At 38.8% G+C, this 18,023-nt stretch overlaps 1 pseudogene; it reads right to left on the reverse strand.

The window, feature by feature from the left end:
- Positions 1 to 744: 744 nt before the first annotated feature.
- Positions 745 to 1,602, reverse strand: LOC101715133 (nucleophosmin pseudogene; annotated as a pseudogene).
- Positions 1,603 to 18,023: the final 16,421 nt, after the last annotated feature.

Below are 18,023 nucleotides of genomic sequence, written 5' to 3' on the forward strand. Positions count from 1 at the left end.
CCTGTAAGTTTCTGCATCCCCAGTTCCTGAGTTGTTTTAAATAAATGTAGCTGCTAGTTTCATTAATATTTAAATCAAGTTAGGATGTTTTGAATTAGTTTTCTTATGTTTCATGGCTTTATTTTCTGGAATGGTTTCATTATGTTTTTTTGTTTGTTCTTTGGTATGGGGGATCGAACTCAGGACCTTTTTCTTGCAAGGTAGGTGTGGTGCCACTCAGCTAAATCCCCAGCCCAGTTTCATTGTTTTGAAAAACCTCTAACAGTACATTTGTCTGGACCTGGACACTTTTCCCCCTATACAGTACAAACCCTATGCATATAATAGCAAACAATCTGTGGACAGGAACTCATGTGTGTGTGTGTGTGTGTGTGTGTGTGTGTATGGGGGGGGGTATTACTGTTTTTTTTTTATTCATTCAAATATTTATTGAGCAGCTAAGAAATACAAAGGTAATTAAAACAAGAGATGAGGCATATGCACAACAGAAAGCATTATGTAAGGTTCACTGAATCACAGCAGTCATAAAAGTAAAGGAGGGCCAGGGATTTAGCTCAGTGGTTTCGCCGCCTGCTGCGCAAGCGCAAGGACCCGAGTTCAATCTTCGGTACCAAAAAAAAAAAAAACCTCACAAAAAAAAAGTAAAGGAAAAAAAGGCGCTTTAGGAAACAGATTGCTTCCAGCTTGGAAGGAGGTCTGAGTGGCAAATCAGGAAAGGGGATTGAGATTAAAATAGAAGACTTCAGTCTGGATTGTTGATGATAGAATGGACTATTATTTGTCTCTCCTTTTCCTTTCTCCCCATCTTTGGGCTTAAATTTATCAGTAGTGCCCAGGACTGTTCAATGCGCCTTTTCTATACTTGCTTGCATTTTTGCTTTAATATCTTCTACAGAACTAGGTCCTTTGGGTGTTTTAGGAGTCTTTTCTTGTTTTTTGAAGGATTCTTGACCTTTTGATCTTGGTGTTGATGGTTTTGAGTCTTTTCCATTCTGGTTTGATTTTTGTGCGTTTTTGGCTGGAGTATCTTGTATTGATTTCTTCACTGGTGCTTTCTCTTCAGCTTCGTCATCATCATCATCCTCCTCATCATCAACATCTTCATCAGCTGCTAGTTTTACTTTTTTTCTGTGGAACCTTGCTACCACTTCCAGGGACAGATCGCTTTCCAGATATACTTAAGAGTTTTACATCCTCTTCCTCCTCCTCATCTGACTCTCCATCTTCCTCTACAGCCACTAAGTGCTGTCCACTAATATGCACAGGCCCTGAACCATACTTCAACCTTAAGACCACAGGTGGTATAATTTCAAAGCCCCCAAGGGAAACCGTTGGCTGTACAGACATTTTTAAAGTTGCTAGTGTTACTTTAATTGGACTGCCTTCGTAATTCATTGCCTCTGCTTCCACAATGTGCAATTCGTCCTCTGCACCAGCCCCTAAACTGACCGTTCTTAATGACAACTGATGCTCATTTTCATCATTATCCACCTTAACCTGATAATCTTTGTCGGCCTTTAGTTCACAACTGAAAAGATCGTTCTGGGGCCTCAGGGGGCTCATGTCCATATCCATTGAATCTTCCATGGAGTAGTGGCACACACTTAGGTGGGAGAGAACGCAGAAGGAAATAAACAGCTACTGCCCCCAGAGAACAGGCGCGCAGGACGGAATCACACCAGGGCTACTGTTTTTAATTCAGGAGCATAGTGGGAGTTTTTTTTGCAAAAGAACAATTTCCTTTAAAAAATTAAAAGTACATTTGGGTAATGGTCAGTCTCTTGGATTGGTGATATCTTGTTAAATAAGACCTTTTTTTTCTTTCTCCTCTTCCCTAGATGCCTCCTTTTCCCCCAGAACTAGTTTCCCATGTGGTCTTGTACATGTTCAAGCCCTTACTTTCTATTTCTCAGTAGTCAGAATTGTGACTTGTTCTATTTCACCATTCAGAATGAGACTGTCCTGAATTCAAATTCATATTGTGTCACTACCAGTAGAACCTGTCAGCACTCTTCTTATGCATAGCACCTCCCAAACAATTGTTTTCTGCTTTAGTATAGGGTTTTGGGTCTTAGATCTTTATTGCCCAATTTATGTTTAATTAAAGGCTTCTTGCATTCTCAGCCACCTAACATGCTTAGGTATGGGCTCTGGATTTTTCCTTTTAAAACTTGTGCAAAATAGTTGAAATGTAGGCAGTTGTCACTATTCTGCAAGAATTACAGGCTTTACTGTGAGATAACACGGCACTGATGAATGATTGTACAATTTATGTACCACACCTAGTCAAGGGGATGTGTAGGCTGCAAGTGAGCCCACTTCACTTGCTAAGTCCTGTTGTGGAATTGCATTCTCAGAAATGCTTCATTTCTGTAGCTTCCCTCACCTAAACATGAAGCTTCCTTTAACCAAATGGGACACTTTTTTTCCCCCATTAAGGTTCTCATTAGGGGAGACCCTGTGAAGTCTTAAAACGTATCAGAAGTATTGTAGTTTGTTATCTTCATGTCTGAACGTTCACAGGGACTTGGTGCATTTTCTGAAAAACACAGACCCAAACCAAAGCAAAACACAACCAAATACTATCTTAAGAATTATCTTTAGCTGGGCATGGTGTCACACGCCTATAATCTGAGCACTCTGGGAGGCTTGGGCAGGAGGATCACAAGTTTGAGCTGAGCCTGGGCAACTCAGCAAGACCCTGTCTCAAAAAGGGTGTGTGTGGGGGGGAGGATGCTGGTACTGGAGATGTAGCTCAGTGTGAATAGCTTGTGTTCAATACTCTGTACTACAAAAAATGATCTTTTGCTCATCTACAGAACAAACTGAAAACAAAACAGGGCTACAAAAAGTAACTATGCTGTAATTCCAGAAATGATGCTGAGTAGATTCCAAAAGATGAAAAACAACATTTAGCACACACCCAAGGGTCAATATACTGTAATAGTTTTGGTACACAGGTCATTAATTGTACACTGAGTGGACACAATTATCCACCAGTATTTTTCCACTGTAGACAGAAATGTATTTCCCACCAGATATACTTGTAGGGGAAGAACTTAAGAAAATGTTCTTGGTTTTGAATTGCCTTGCCCAACAATGTAATGCTTTAACTCAGCATTAGCTCCCTGAATTATACACCACATACGCAGTGGAAAAAACCAAGCAGAATGGAAAAGAACATCTTGAAAAACTCAAAAATTGATTCAAATTTGAAAGTAACTATTATAAAATCTACAAATATTACTGAAAGACTAACAGGTGCATTATGCCTCTGCTCAGCTTTTATGAGTTACTCCAAGTATCAAAGATATTTCAACAACTGTTTTCCTGACCCAAAACCACTTAACAGAGCAGCTCCCAGACTCATTAAGCCCTGTTTATTACAAACCTCTACCTCCCACTAACATACCGAGAAAACTATCTTTGGTATTACATTACTGACAGGAGATTTGGAAATTAACCCTTTACCTTCCCCATATGAAAAGTTTTGTATTTTTTTTATACACAAGTATTTCTTTTCATACATATAGCACTAAAAATCCTCAAATATTAGGTATTATAACTTTTACTTTGTGCTGAATTTTTTTTCTCACCAACCTCTTTGCAGATCAACAGAAACAAATCTAACATTCTTTTTAACGTTGACATAATTTTCCATTATAACACCATTTACTCAATCATTTATTTACTGATTTAGTTCACTTTTTTTTTTTTGGTACCAGGGATCAAACTCGGGACCTTGTGCTTGCGAGGCAGGCACCGGAACCACTGAGCTAAATCCCTGGCTAGTTCACATTTTTTACTCCAGTGTTTCAATAAACATCTGTGTACAAAGATTTTGTGCATGAGTGATGTTGTTATAGTGCAATTTCTCAAAAGGTTGTTCACTGAAAAGTATATGTATTCAATTTTAATACACCTATGTAATTTTGCAGTTACTTTAGTTCTGCCAGCAATAATTGAGTATGCTCATTCCCTTGCATATTCACCAAGATATATGCTGTAACTGTTTTGACCTTCTACCATTCTGAAGAAAAATGACATTACCAGCACACCTTAAAGATACTGTGGGTTTGGCTCCATACCACCACAATAAAGCAAGTCACACAAATATTTTGGTTTCCCAGTGCACACCCTAGTTAAGTTTACATTATACTATAGTTTACTAAAGGTGCAATAGCATTGTCAGAAAAAACAACACATGACTTAATTTAAAATATTTTATTGTAGCCACACCTACAGATGGAAGGTACATGTTCTCCCCCAGCCGACTTCATGCCCGTGGATTCTGTACCCTGGTTGCAGCCACCTGCCAACTCTGAGCCCACTCCACATTTTGCTTCTACTCAGCACAGGGCAACAGAGGCACCAACCAAATGACCTGATTGTGGACAAGGACAATGCCCCAGTAGAGAAGGCAAGCTCTGGAGAGCCAGCATCTCCAAGGAGAAATAATGGACTGGGCCAGCAGTACTGCTCCCAATAAAAGCCCACAGGTATTGTAAATTACAAAAACAGCATAGGATTTTACTCCCAAAATGATGCATTAATAGCAGGCTAAAGCTGGAGAAGAAATCCAGTGCAGAACCCACTGTGTTAGAGAAGGTTTAGTCAGGAGCCACCCCAACACCTTAGGGAAGGTGTTAGTTTTAAGACTGAGCCATAGAATAACTACAGAACTTCACTTTAGGGTTTCCCGTGTTATCCCATCACAGTGACTAGGTGAGAGACAGCCACAGAGAGGGCATGGGTTAGACACAGACCCCCTGAGAAGTTCAAGTTCAGGCTGGGAAGAGCATGTGGTTCCAACCTCCATGGTGAAAAGCCAGGCCCAGTAATGTGGCTTTCAGAAGTGGCTGGGCCTGTACATGCTAGTATTAAGTCCAGTTGTCTGCTCGAAACCCTGCCCTGCTGCCTATATCCAGCAGAGACCAGTGATCCAATTGCTTTCCTGATCTACCAACATGAGCAAGGATACACCTCAGCTTGGATGATTGCTATAGTCTAGGGTGTACAGAGATGGGCTCCTGGTGTGGTGGAGGAGGCACATCATAAAACCACAGGCCATAAAGCTAGATGAAGAAAACTCTGACTTGATGAACTCCAAAACTGCAGATCCTGGAAAGATAACTTATTCAAATATAGAGGAATTTTTTAGTACCCTTTTTTCTTTTGCATTCATTGGGTTTTTTCCCCCATTTTTCTTTTTCACCTATATTTTGTTGTTACTTTCATCTAGCTGTTAATTTCCTTTTACTTCTTAATATGATACTTCATCTCTTTGCTCTCATCTTCCATTTATTTTCAAATTATACTTTCATTTTCCTATTCCCCACCCCCTCTATCTTTGCTGGTATACCCATGGAGCTTTATTAATCTTTACATAACTGTATACTACTACTATTGAATACTTTTCTATTGTTAGTGGAGGTATAGTTGTTGCATTTATAGACAGTCACTGTATGTCAATAGTAGCTTTGTCTTAGTGTTTATAACAACAGATGCTTTTCTATAGTTAAGGATAGTACATTATTGGTTCTTAGGGTATGTCAATATCCAGTTTGTCCTTGATGCTATTATTCTTGATGATTTTATTGCTATTGCCAAAGTGGCACAGTTGTTACTGTTAATTGGTCTTCTTTGTATGTCAATATCTGGATTGCCTTTGTGTCATTAACAATACTGTGACCCATTTCCAGAGAAGTGGGTGCTAGGCTAACTGCATTGCAGTCTTCCCTCTCAAATCTTGGGAAAAAGGAAAAGGTCTATAGTTAGTCATGCGCAGAGTATATCATTGTAAGCAGTTACTAACTAAAGAGGTATCCATACTAGCAACAAGTCTTTCCATTATAATCAACCCACAAACTTCAGTGTGCATACACACACACGTGAAATATGAGAAGGTAACAAAATGCCTCCAAAAACTCTCCGCTCCCTCAAAGCTGATCCATGGGGCACTGAGAAGAAGGGAATCAAAAGGGATACAGCTGAATCATTGGAAATTACAAAAGAGGTTGAAAAAAAAAATGAGTTTAATACAGTGGTGAGCTCAAAGAAGATATAATTAAATAGATAATGGACATAATAAGCAAAATGATCAGTAAGTTTACAGAAGATACTAATAAAAAGCTAGCTTAGCTAAACAAAACAATACAAAACATGAGTGACCAGTATAGCAAAAAATTAGAGTTCTTTTCAACCAGAAATCCAGGAGATTAAAAATGCTATCAAAAGTGTGGATAGCAGAGGTGGCTAATGTGAGGACAGAATGTCAAAACTAGAAGATAGGGCTGATGTCAGTGACCAACTGATACCTTAAAAACAACAGGATCTAACAGCTGCTAACTTACACAAAAACACTTAATCTAAGATTAATTGGAATTAGTGGAAAATCAGAAGATAACAGAAATGGCATTTTAAAAAACCCTTTCAGAAATAATAGCAGAAAACGTTCCAAATATGGAAAAAGAATTTAACATACATATAAGTGAAACATATAGAACCCCAAACAGCCACAATCAGAAAAGAATCTCTCTACAACACTTCATAGTCAAAATCTGAGAAGTCTAACACAAGGACAGAATCTTAAAAGCTGTTAGAGAAAAGCAATGAATCATTTACAAACATAAGATCATTAGCATTACAGCGGACATCTCAACACAAACCTTAAAGGCCAAAAGAGCTTGAAGAGTTTCAGCTGTAAAACAACTTCCAACTCAAAATAGAGGGAGAAATAAGGTCTTCCCATGAGAAAGAGCACTTTAAGAAATTTATACCAGTAAACCAGCACTCCAAAAAAATCCTCAAGGATATTCTAGAAAGAGCCGATAAAGCAAACAATGCCAAAAGGTATAAGAGAATGAATCCTCCAGGCAGAATGAGCAGATAAACAGAAGGGAAAAAAAAGGAAATTAGGGCCGGGGATTTAGCTCAGTGGTTCCGCTGCCTGCCTCACAAGCGCAAGGTCCAAGTTTGATCCCTGGTACAAACAACAACAACAACAACAACAACAACAACAACAGGAAATTAGTAACAGAAAAACAATGCACTGACAGGAAGAAGTCAATACTTTCAGTAATAACTCTCAATGTAAATGGTCCCAATCCCCCAATCAAAAGACACACAGTGGTAGAATAGATCAAGAAACAAAATCCAATGGTATGCTGTATACTAGAATTGCATTTAATCCAAAGAGAAATTCATAGACTAAAAATCAAAGGATGGAAAATAATATTCCATGCAACAGAAAACCAAAACCAAGCAGGAATAGCTATACTATTTTAAGACAAAGTAGACTTCAAGCCAAAACTGATCAGAAGAGGCAAAGGTTACTACCTATTCGTTAATTCAACAGGCAGAGATAACAATAATAAACATGTACACACGGGACACCAGTACATCCAACTTTATAAAAGCCACACTTGTAGAGATAAAAGATAAACATCAACATAATTATAGAAGGAGACCTCAGTGTCCCACTGTCACAAAAAAGATCAACGACACAAAAAATCAACAAAGAAATTTCAGAGTTGAACCAAACCTTAAACAAATGGACATAAGCAAGGACAAAAATCACATGATCATCTCAGTAGACACAGAAAACGCTTTTGACAAAATCCAAAATCCATGATAAAAACCTTAGAGAATAAGGTATAGAAAGGACTTATCTGAACCTAATAAAAAGCCATTTATGACAAACCTACTATCAACATCATATTAAATGAGGAAAAACTAAAAGCTTTCTCTCTAAAATCAGGAATAAGACAAGACTATCACCATTCTTGTTTAATACAGTAACAAAACATTAGCTAGGGCAATCAGACCAAAGAATGAAATAAAAAGAATATGTATTTGTGTAAAGGTACAAGATCCCAATGATGAATGTAACTCTATTGTATACCTAAAATGTACCAATAAACTAAATGGAAAAAAGAAAAAAAAAAAAGAATATGTATTGGAAAGGGGCTGGGGATGTAGCTTAGTGGTGGCTCACCTGCCTGGAAAGTGCAAGGTCCTGAGTTCAATGCCCAGTAATGAAAAAACAAAACAAAACAAAAAAAATATGTATTGGAAAGGAAGAAGTCAAATTATCATTATTTGCAGATGATATGACAATCTATGTAGCAGATCCAAAAAAAATTCCACCAAAAGACTCCTAGAATAACCTAATTTAGTACTCTTATAGCAAGCACAAAATCAACACACGAAAATCAATAGTGTTCCTGTACACCCAATAATGAACTCACTGAGAAAGAAATTAGGAAAATAACACCATTCACAATAGCACCAAGAAACATGAAATACTTACGAGTAAACCTAACCAAGGAAGTGAAAGGCCTCTATAATGAAACCTACAGTACTCTGAAAAAAAAGAGATTAAGAGGACACCAGACTGGGTGTGGTGGCACACACCTATCATCCCGGGACTCTAGAGGCTGAGGGAGGAGGATCCCTGTGAGTTCAAGGCCAGCATGGGCTACATAGTGAGTTCAAGCGGCCTGAACTGCACAGTGAGAGCCTGTCTCAAAAAAAAAAAAATGGGGACACCAGAAAATTGAAAGTCATGCCCCGTTCCTGGATAGGCAGAACCAATATGGTGAAAACGGCTATACTTCCAGAATGAATACAGAGTCAATGTAATCCCAATCAAAATACCAACAGCATTTCTCACCAAACTGGAGAAAGATTCTACCTCACTCCAGAAAGAATGGCTGCTATCAAGAAATCAAGAAGCAGCAACAACCACAACAACAACAACAACAAAAAGAAATCAAGCAACAAATGCTGGTAGAATTGTGGGGAGAAAGGAACCCTTCTCCAGTGATGGTGGGACTGCAGACTGGTGCAACTGCTGTGGAAACCAATATGGAGATACCTCAAAAACTAAGATTAAAGGTCCCATTTGACCCAGCTATTCCCCTGCTGGGTATCTTCCAAAAAGAATTAAAAGAATCATACCACAGTGATATATGTGCACCCATGTTTACAGCAGCACAGTCTTTAATAGCTAAAACATGGAAACAGCCCAATTGCCCATCAACTGGAGACTGGATAAAGAAAATGTGTTTTTTTAATAAAATGGAGTACTACTCAGCCATGAAGAATGAGAAACTAGAGACATTTATAGCTAAATGGATGCACACTGAGGTGATACTCTTAATTGAAATTAATAGGACACAAGTGTAAATACTGAATAGTTTCTCTGGTGTGAGAAACTGAAAGTGTAAATAAGGATTAAAATGTATAATAGATAATGTGAAATAGGAAGAAAAAGTCCAAAGGGGAATGGGAAAGGAAAGAAGGGAAAGGAATAAATATGAGAACAGGAAAAAATGTAAACAAAGTCCTTGTAAATAGGGAGGGGTGGAGTCACATGAAATATGCCCAATCAGCCCACTGCACATAGGAAGGTCTGTGCACGCCCTACCCAGGTCCTGAGTCGCCTGCAAGACACTGAATCACCCCGCTGCAGACAGGCAGCCACCTGGTTCCACACTACAAAGACGCAGAGGACACCAGACCACCAGACCAAGGTACTGAGTCCCGCTGTTACCGGCCCAGAGGGAGGGTCTTCTGAGCCGTTGTCACAATGCTCCTGGACCAGAGGAAGGGGCTTCCCGGTCACCATCACTCCCGCTGCTCCGAGATCAGAGGAAAGGGCTTTTGGGCCACCTTCTGTCCCGCTGCTCCTGGACCAGAGGAAGGGGCTTCCAGGCCACCATCCCTCCGGCTGCTCCCAGCCCACAGGAAAGGGCTTTTGGGTCACCATCCCTACCGCTGCTCCAGGCACCTGTCCCACCTCACCCAGCTCAGAGGAGGTAATCCGTGCAGGTGCTAACAACCCCCCGCCCCAGTCGAAATGAGAAAAGACGTATATAAGTCTCAAAACCAGACTTCCAGATCACCTACAGCAACCCCAAAGGGAAATGAGATGGAACACTCTGATACTCAACCACCTGGACCCACTGAACTGGCAACAAAAGGGGACCTGGAAAAAATGAAATCAGAAATAATTTCTCAGATAACAGGAGAAATTGTGCCCCTAGGGCAAGACATGATTAATACATCTAGAGAGGAGCTCAGGAACATGATGGAATCCCAACATAAGAAACAAATGGAATCCATAAAACAGATGCAAATAGATTTCCAGGACATGAAAAACTCCACTGAAAGTCTACACAGCAGAATGAGCCAATGTGAGGACAGAATTTCAGATATAGAAGATAAGATTGCAATTAGTGACCAGGAAAAGAAAAATTGCTTCAAAATTATAAGGGAACATGAGAAATCAATCCAGCAGCTGCTAGATGATGCAAAGAAGAATAACATAAGACTAATTGGGCTCAATGAAGAAACAGGAGAGAGTGGAGATGACATAAAAAAATCTCTTCACAAAAATAATGGCAGAAAACTTCCCAAGCAGGGGAAAAGAGCTTGACATAAGATAAGTGAGGCATATAGAAATAGCCTTGATCAAAAAAATCTACACATAGGCATATAATTGTTAAGATTCCAGAAACACAACAGAAGAACAAAGTTCTCCAAGCAGTCAGAGAAAAGAAACAAATCACGTACAAAGGAAAGCCCATCAGAATCACAGCAGACTTCTCAACACAAACCATCAAGGCAAGAAGAGCTTGGAGTGACATATTCCAAGCCCTAAAAGAAAACAGCCTCCAACCCAGACTGATGTACCCTGCAAAACTATCTTTCAAAATGGATGGAGAAGTAACATACTTTCATGACAAAGAGCACCTTAGGAACTTTGTGAATACCAAACCAGCGCTCCAAAGAATTTTACACAAGAGCCTAGGAACAGACATTGAGGATCACAACCCCAGGAAGCAAAGCAGAATGAACCCATCTGGCATGACAAGAAATTAAATGGAAAGGGGGAGAACCCAACAAAAAGAAAAAGTCATGGCAATGACAAGTCAATACATTTCAGTTGTAACCATCAACATTATTGGTCTCAACTCACCAATCAAAAGAAACAGACTGGCAGAATGGGTCAAGAAGCAAAATCCAACAATATGCTGCATACAAGAAACACACTTAATTCAAAAGGAAACTCACAGACTGAAAGTTAAAGGGTGGAAAACAATACTCCAAGCGACAGGAACCCGAAAAAAAGCAAGAGTAGCTATCTTCTTGGCAGATCAAGTAGATTTCAAACCAACACTGATGAAGAGAGACGAGGAAGGACACTACATCCTTGTAAGGGGAAGAATCCAAGAGGAAGAGATGACAATCATTAATATCTATGCACCAAACACCAGTGCACCCAACTATATAAAACAAATACTAACCGACCTGAAAAGTCATATATGCACTAATACAATTGTAGTGGGGGACCTCAACACCCCACTGTCACAAATAGATAGATCAACTAGACAAAAATAAGTAATGAAACACTAGAACTCAATCGAACTCTTGAACAAATGAACTTAACAGGTGTTTACAGTCTTCCACCCCACAAAATCAGAATACACATTCTTCTCAGCTGCACATGGGTCATTCTCCAAAATAGACCACATACTCACACACAGAACATGTTAAAATAAGTGCAAAGGAATTGAAGTTATCCCCTGTATATTATCAGACCATAGTGCGATGAAATTGGAGATCCATAGCAAAAGAAACTCAAAAAATTTCATAAACACGTGGAAATTGAACAACACGCTTCTGAATAAACCAATGGGTCACAGAGGAAATTAAAGAAGAAATCAGACAGTTCCTTCAATTAAATGACAATGACAATTCAACATATCAGAATCTATGGGACACAATGAAAGCAGTCTTACGAGGGAAATTCATAGCAGTGAATACGCATATTAGGAAAACAGAACGAGCCCAATTAAACAACCTAATGCTGCAACTCAAGCTTCTAGAAAAAGAAGAGCAGGACAACCCCAAAGCTCATACAAGGGAGGAAATTATAAAGATCAGAGGAGAAATCAATGCAATGGAGACTAAGAGAACGATACAAAAAAATCAATGAAGCCAAGAGTTGCTTCTTCGAAAGAATCAACAAAATTGACAAACCTTTAGCCAACCTTGTCAGAAAAAGGAAAGAAAAGGCCCAAATCCATGCAATTAGGAATGAAAAGGGTGAAACTACAACAGACCCAGCAGAAATACAGAGGATCATCAATACCTACTTCCAGAACCTATATGCCAATAAGATGGACAACACAGAAGAAATGGACAGATTCCTAGATACATATGAATTACCAAAGTTGAACGAAGAAGACCTAAAAATTCTGAACAACCCTATATCAACCAATGAACTTGAAAACGTAATTAAAAACTTATCTACTAAGAAAAGCCTGGGCCCTGATGGCTTCACTGCTGAATTCTACAAGACATTTAGAGAGGAACTGCTGCCACTACTGTTTAAACTCTTCAATGAAATTGAAAGGGAACCAATACTCCCAAATTCATTCCTGGAAGCAAGCATCACCTTGATCCCCAAAGCAGAGAAAGACCCAACTGAAAAAGAGAACTATAGGCCAATCTCACTAATGAACATAGATGCAAAAATCCTTAATAAGATAATGGCAAACAGAATGCAGAAGATCATCAAGAAGATCATACACCCTGATCAAGTGGGATTCATCCCAGGGATGCAGGGATGGTTCAATATATGAAAATCAATCAATGTAATACACTATATCAATAGAGCCAAGGACAAAAACCATGATTATTTCCATAGACACAGAAAAAGCATTTGACAAAATCCAACATGCATTTATGATAAAAACCCTACAAAAAATTGGAATAGATGGTCTCTACCTCAAACTGATAGAAGCCATCTATGAAAAACCAACAGCCAATATCATGCTAAATGGTCACAAACTGAAATCTTTCACACTAAAATCAGGAACAAGACAAGGATGTCCACTATCACCACTCTTGTTCAATACAGTTTTGGAAACATTAGCCATGGCAATTAGACAAGAGAAAGAAATAAGAGGAATAAAGGTAGGTAATGAAGAAGTCAAATTGTCATTATTTGCAGATGACATGATACTCTATATAGAAGACCCCAAGAACTCCACCAAAAGTCTTCTAGACTTAATAACCAAATTCAGTCAAGTAGCTGGTTACAAGGTCAACACACAAAAATCAATAGCTTTCCTCTACACCAATGACAGACTCACTGAGAGAGAAATAGGGTAAATAATTCCTTTCACAACAGCATCCAAAAAACGGAAATACCTAGGAATCATCCTAATGAAAGAAATCAAAGACCTCTTCTCTGAAAACTATGGCACTCTGAAAAGAGAGATTGAAGATGATATCAGAAAATGGACAGACATCCCCTGCTCCTGGGTAGGAAGGATTAATAGAGTGAAAATGGCCATACTTCCAAAATTGCTATATAGATTTAATGCAATTCCAATTGAGATCCCAGAAGCATACTTCATAGACCTAGAGAAAACAATCCCAAAATTCATTTGGAGCAAGAAGAGACCCAGAATAGCAAAAGCAATTCTAGGTAACAGAGACATGGCAGGGGGTATCACAATCCCCAACCTGCAACTCTACTACAAAGCCACTGTGATAAAAACAGCATGGTATTGGCAAAGAAACAGACTGGAGGACCAGTGAAACAGATTAGAAGATGCAGAAACAACACCAGACACACTCAGCCATCTCATCTTCGACAAAGGAGCCAAACACCCTCACTGGAGGAAAGATAGCCTCTTTAATAAATGATGCTGGAAAAATTGGGCTCCAACTTGCCAAAGATTAAAACTAGATCTGTATCTCTCACCATGCACTAAACTAAAATCAAAATGGATTCAAGATCTAAATATTAAAATAGAAACTCTGAACCAGATGGAACAGAGGTTAGGTAGAACCCTTGAAGACATCGGTGTAGGAAAAGATTTTATGAACAAAACCTCAGTTGCCCGTGAACTAGCACAAACAATCAACAAATGGGATCTCTTCTTATTAAAAAGCTTCTGCACAGCAAGAGAAACCACCAGCAGTGTGAAGAGACAACCCACAATGTGGGAAAAAATCTTCACCTGCTCTTCCTCAAAGGTCTACTATCTCGAATCTATGAAGAACTTAAAAAGATCAGACCTCCCAAATTTCAAGACCCAATTCGAAAAAAATGGGCATCTGAAATGAACAGACATTTCTCAGAGAAAGAAGTAGAAATAGCAAATAAATACGTGAAAAAAATGTTCAATATCACTGGTCATTCGAGAGATGCAAATGAAAACAACGCTGAGATTCCACTTCACTCCAGAAAGAATGGTTGCTATCATGAAATCCACCAACAACAAATGCTGGTGGGGCTGTGGGGAAAGAGGAACCCTGCTCCACTGCTGGTGGGAGTGTAGACTGGTGCAAGCACTGTGGAAATCAGTATGGAGATACTGCAAAGAACTAGGACTGGAAGTCCCATTTGACCCCGCTATTCCACTGCTGAGGATCTTCCCCAAAGAATTAAAAGAATCATACCACAGTGATATATGTGCACCCATGTTCATAGCAGCACAGTTTGTAATAGCTAAAACTTGGAAACAGCCCAAATGCCCATCAACTGGAGACTGGATCAAGAAAATGTGGGATTTTACAAAACGGAGTACTACTCAGCCATAAAAAATGAGAAATTAGAGACATTTATAGCTAAGTGGATGCACATTGAGGCCATACTCTTAAGTGAAATAAATAGGACACACATGAATAAATTCCGAATAGTTTCTCTGGTGTGAGAAACTGAAAGTGTAAATAAGGACTAAATGTATAATAGGTCATGTGAAATAGGAAGAAAATGGGCAAAGGGGAAGGAAGTGTGAGGGCTAAGGGAAAGGATAGAAGGGAATGGGATTAATATGAGAAAATGGAAAAATAGGAACAAAATCTTTGTAAATAGGGAGGACTGGAGGGGTTGGAGGGCTGGGCAAGGGTGAAAAATAAGAACCAAGAGAGACTATGTAAAGGTGCAAATTTCCAATGATGAATGTCATTATATTGTATACCTAAAATGTACCAATGATTAGAATGAATAATCGATAATGTAAAATAGGAAGAAAAGGTCCAAAGGGGTAGGGGTAGTGGGAGGGGCAGGGGTAAGGAAAGAAGGGAAAGGAAAAAATGAGAAATGGAAAAAATGGAAATAAAGTCTTTGTAAATAGGGAAGGGTGGAGGGCGTGAAGGCAGGGCTAGGAATGGGGAAAAAAATAAGAACCAAGATGCATTATATAAAGGTACAATTCCCAATGAGAAATGTAATTGTGTTGTATACCTACAATGTACCAATAAAAGAATATAATACAAAAAAAAAGTCAAATGGAACTTCTAGAAATGAAAGATGTACTTGCTACAATGTAAAATTCAAGAAATGAGTTAACAGATTGAACAAAATGAAGGGGAGGGGTGAGCAGACGAAGGCGGAGCAGAAAGGGGAGAATTAGAATGTTATGTGTATGTATCAATTGCCCACAATGAGTGTACTATTATGTACTCCAAACATGTACTAATAAAAAGAAAAATATATACTGTAAGGGAACTCTTAAATTTCAAAAAAATTTACTGCTAAAAATACTTATGATCATCTGCAAATTTTGATCTTTTTGCTGATGGGGGGGATCTTTCCTTGATATTAATGGCTGCTGACTGCTAATAGTGGTTACTAAAGGTTGAGGTAGCAGTGGCAAAGTTTAAAAATACTTAAGTCCTCTCTCAAACTCTGTTGCTGCTTTATTGACTAAATTTATGTAATACTCTTAAGTCCTTTATTTCAACAGTGTTCACATCATCACCAGTAGATTCCATGTCAAGAAACCACCATGGTTATCTCTTAAGAAACAACTCATGTGTTAGGTTCTATCATGAGGTTGCTCTGAGTCACTTTTTCTTTGGTACCAGGAATTGAACTCGGAACCTTGCGCTTTCGAGGCAGGCATCGGCACCACTGAGCTAAATCCCCAGTCCTGAGTCACTTCTTAGGCACCATTTATAATTTCAGTTTTCTTATTATTTCCACTCAGCAATTATTTCCTCCACTGAAGTTTTGAAATCCCACAAATTCAATCATTATGATTGGAATCAAGTTCTTCCAAACTCCCTATTAATGTTATTATTTTAACCTCATCTCCTGAATCATGAATATTCTTAACAGCATTTAGAAGAGTCCATTTTCCCCAAGAGTTTCAATTTACTTTGCCCAGATCCATTAGAGGAATCACTATCTACAGCAAAATATATTTATTAAGACCTTAAAGTCAAAACCACTCCTCTCTTCATGGACAGCAGAATGGATATGGTGTCAACAGGCAGGGAAACATTAATACAACTCCATCACAGCTCCTAAGTGGCCAAATGCATTGTCAGTGAGCAGTACTATTTTGCAAAACTTTTTCCTGACCCATGAATCTCAACAGTATACTTAAAATATTCAGTAAATCATGTTGTAAATAGATGTGCTGTCATCCAGGCATCACTGTTCCAGTTTTAGAGCAGAGTGAGTAGATTGTTTAATTTTTAAGGGCTGTAGGATTTTTTTGTACCAAGGATTGAACTCAGGACCTTGCACTTGCAAGACAGGCACAGTGCCACTAAGCTAAATCCCTGGCCTGGATGTAGGAATTTTAGAATGGCAAATGAATACTGACTTCAACTTACTGTCAATGTCACCAGCTACATTATCGTCTAAAAGAAAATCAGCCTGTCCTTTGAAACCAGGCACTGGTTTCTCCTCTCTTGCCTTGAAAAAATCTTAGGTCACATCTTTTTCCAATGTTAAGCCTGTTTTATCTAGACTTAAAATCTATTTAGTGAAGCCACGTTCATCAGTCTTATCAAGATCTTCTAGGTAACTTGCTTTAGCTTCTACATGGCACTTGCTGCTTCAGTTTGCACTTTGCTTTTAGAGAAATGGATTCCTCACAGCTCATGAACAAACTTCAGGCAGCTTTATCACCTCTGTGAGCCTTCATAAAACTGAAGTGCATCAGGGTCTTCCTCTGGATTACACTTTCATCAACAGAATGTTGTGGCTGGCTTGATCATCTATTAAAACTTTCTCCTTATCAGCAATAGGACTGTATTACTTTCTTAGGACTCAGCCTGGAGGAGCATTTTTAGTTTAAGTTCCTTCAAGAACTTTGCTTTTGCATTTACAACTTGGCTGTTTGGCACACATAGCCACAGCCTAATTTTTAGCTTATCTCATTTGATATGGTTTCCTCATTAAACTTAAAAATCTCTAGCTTTTATTTTTGGTACCAGGTTTCAAACTCAGGACCTTCTGCTTTCGAGGCAGGTGGCAGAACCACTGAGCTAAATCCCTGGGCCTGAGGATTGTCACGGCCTGCCCCACCAGTGCAAGGACCTGAGTTCGATCCCTGGCACACGCGCCCCCCCCCATAAATAAAAGAAGCAAGAGACTCTTCTTTTCACTTTAACAGTTCAAAGGCCATTGTAGGGTTAACAGGCCTAATTTCAATTCTGTTGTGTCTGAGGGAATAGGGATACCTGAGGGGAGACAGAGGTACAGGGAAATAGCCAGTTAGAGCAGTGAAGATAAAGAGATCTATCAATTAAATTTGCAGCCTTGTATAGGCTCTAATTATAGTTCGCCAAAATAATCACAACAGTAATATACAAAAAAAAATGACCAATCACAATATAATGGAAAAATTGTGAATGTTACTAAAACATGACAGAGACATTAAACAGAACACAGAAAAAATGGCACTAATACATACTGCATGATGCAATTGCCACTAACCTTCAATTTGTAAAAAACACTATCTGCAAAGCACAATAAAGTGCTATTTTCCTATACACTTTTCCTTTTTTTAAACATTCCATTAACCACTAATGAGGATAAACATATTTTATGCTTGTTGACTTTTTCGATGCTCTATTCTGGCAAATGCTTATTCAGTTTGACCTTTTTCCAGTAGCTTATTTTAAAGGTACTCTGTATAAAGAGACAGAGATATTTTCTATCACTATACCAATACTTTGTTCTCAAGGAGAGGATGTAGCTC

Source organism: Heterocephalus glaber, unplaced genomic scaffold, assembly GCF_053883595.1.
Source record: "Heterocephalus glaber isolate CG9 unplaced genomic scaffold, H.glaber_assembly_v1.0 deba00001606, whole genome shotgun sequence".
Classification (NCBI taxonomy): Eukaryota; Metazoa; Chordata; class Mammalia; order Rodentia; family Bathyergidae; genus Heterocephalus; species Heterocephalus glaber.